This window comes from Buceros rhinoceros, unplaced genomic scaffold (genome assembly GCF_000710305.1).
Source record: "Buceros rhinoceros silvestris isolate BGI_N320 unplaced genomic scaffold, ASM71030v1 scaffold689, whole genome shotgun sequence".
Taxonomy (NCBI): Eukaryota; Metazoa; Chordata; class Aves; order Bucerotiformes; family Bucerotidae; genus Buceros; species Buceros rhinoceros.
This window is the reverse complement of record NW_010429572.1, coordinates 56,447-58,715: the sequence shown is the minus strand read 5'-3', so window position 1 is coordinate 58,715 and position 2,269 is coordinate 56,447. Positions and strand designations below refer to the sequence as shown.

Genomic DNA, 2,269 nt, shown 5'->3' with positions numbered 1-2,269 from the left:
ACATATTCTCATCTTTTGTGTGCCAGCTGTCATATTTAAAGTGCCAAGCAGCCATTAAGAAATCTGCTCCTCACTTCTATGGAATATTTTATGGATTAATTAAAATTTTAAAAGAAAAGGATTTAGATTTTAAGTGATTTTAGCTAGACATTTCCAAAGTAATAATTATTGTTGAGATGAAATCTAACATTAGGATTGCCCAAATCCACTTTGGCAACAGCAATGTTTTCAGATGATCACCTTCTAATTTGTGTGCCAAATTCTTTTGATATAGGAAAATGTCAGACTTACGTTATGTGACCCAGCTGTTTCATTTAAACTTTGCTTAGATATCCTTCTAATTATATTGGAGTGATAAATAATTCTGCAGTTAGGTTTAAAAGCTGGCATCACCTACACAGTCCCACAGGCATACATTATTAAAATACATTGTATAGCTGTGATGCTGCAACACTGGCATGTTCAAATAGACATCTGAAGTTAGCATAGAAGTGTGTGATGTATTCTGCTAAATCTGAGATATTTTTTTTCAGCTGGTTGGACACTGGGTTTGTTTTTCTTCGTGATCTATAATGATAAAATTCTAACACTATTAAGGCATTCATTCACAATTATTTTATGAATGTTAAATAGTGAACTTGTTCTGCAGGAGCCAAACAGCGTAAAACTTCAAGAAACAAGTCCACAGACTGGAGGAATGTCATTGATCTATAAATGCAATATTATTTCTTTATTAAAATTGCATTCTGTTTACTGAATAAGTGCAATGCAGAGGAAAGGCATACGTTGGTTGAAAGATACTGGCCCGATTCTCTAACGTTGTCAGATAAAGAACCCCCTGAAAAAAATAATTCTATAGTGTCCAAGTAAGATTTACAGAATTAAACCTGCTGTAGGAAATGGTAATCTCAAACTACAAGACTGACTTTATCTATGCACAACAGTATGTCTCACAGCTCTTTTATTAATGGTTTTCTCTCTCTGGTTTTATATTAATTATGCATGAATTATCAAATATCTTAATGTTACTGTAGCTGAAACAGCTTAGCTTCATTGCCTTCAGTTTTGCTTTGTTTCTTGCATGGAACATCTTTGGGATCCTAAAAATATATACTGCCTCTTCCAACATTGCATTGAACTCATTATCTAAAACCAGACGTTTATAGGCATTTTATTTCTTTACTTCAAAAATACTCCCTCATTTAAAATCTATAGAATGAGGTTGGATGCTCAATTTTTCTTAAATTTAGTTACAAATAGAAGTCTAAAATCCTCTGAATAATGACCTTGCAGCTGGTCTGATACATATTTTACACTGAGCTTCAATGTTTGCTTCATCTTTAGATTTCAATTTTTCATAACTGAGTTATTTTCTTCACCACATCTTCACATAAATTATTTGCATATTTGCAAGGATAGCAAGCAAGAAAGCTTTTAACATCATCCACATCATTTTCTTCCTGTAAAACCTCATAACCTTGTTTCTACTTTTGGGGGAGGAAAAGGGAGAAGAAAGGAGAAAATACATGTTTTAAGATTAAAGGCACATATTAAATTTGATCAAAATTATTAATCCATTGCCTTAATTATTCAACTTTTTTCCACAGTAGTCATTTTAATTTGCTCTGATGACATCTATGCACATGCATTGCTTGTATTTGACTCTGTATTGAGCAGCCAAGTAGCCATGTCTGTTACACCTCCAGCAGCGCCTTCTGGTCCTCTGTGAATCAATCTGATGCTTTCAGGCCTAGACTAAAAGGCAGCACTGTTTGGTATTAGTAAACCAACAATAAAAATCAGAAGCTGTTGCTCAGGTTCCAACCTCTGGTTTTAGGCAAGGCACTTGGTTTCTGAATGCTTTGCTTATTCACCCTCAAGATGAAAAGAAAAAATTTATTCTTCAAGGAAGTGTTTGCTTCAGTTCATTTTAAAGTATTTTGAGAGTCTTCAGTAAAAAGTTTCATTAGTACCTACCTAGGGCTTTATTCATAGTAAAAGAGGCTATTAAAATTATTCAGAGGACTGGTTTTGTTGAACTGAAATTTAATTCCGTTAATATTAAATTCTCACTGGTACTGAATGAAAGACAGTTTTAACTGGCATGAACTGGCAAAATTATCAAGAAAAGCACTTAGGTTTTATAATTAGAGAGGTATTTGGGGTAATTCCCATGTAGTTCTTAATGTAAATGGAATTACACAATTTACAATGTATGTATACATATTTACTTAAAATTGCATGTACAAGTTATATATATATATATATA

General features: G+C 32.8%; 1 protein-coding gene across 1 annotated transcript in view; it reads left to right on the top strand.

Annotated features, from left to right (window-relative positions):
- The window catches only part of SIPA1L2 (signal-induced proliferation-associated 1 like 2), an 81,499-nt gene that overhangs the window by 55,246 nt on the left and 23,984 nt on the right, over positions 1 to 2,269 (top strand). The window lies entirely within an intron of this gene.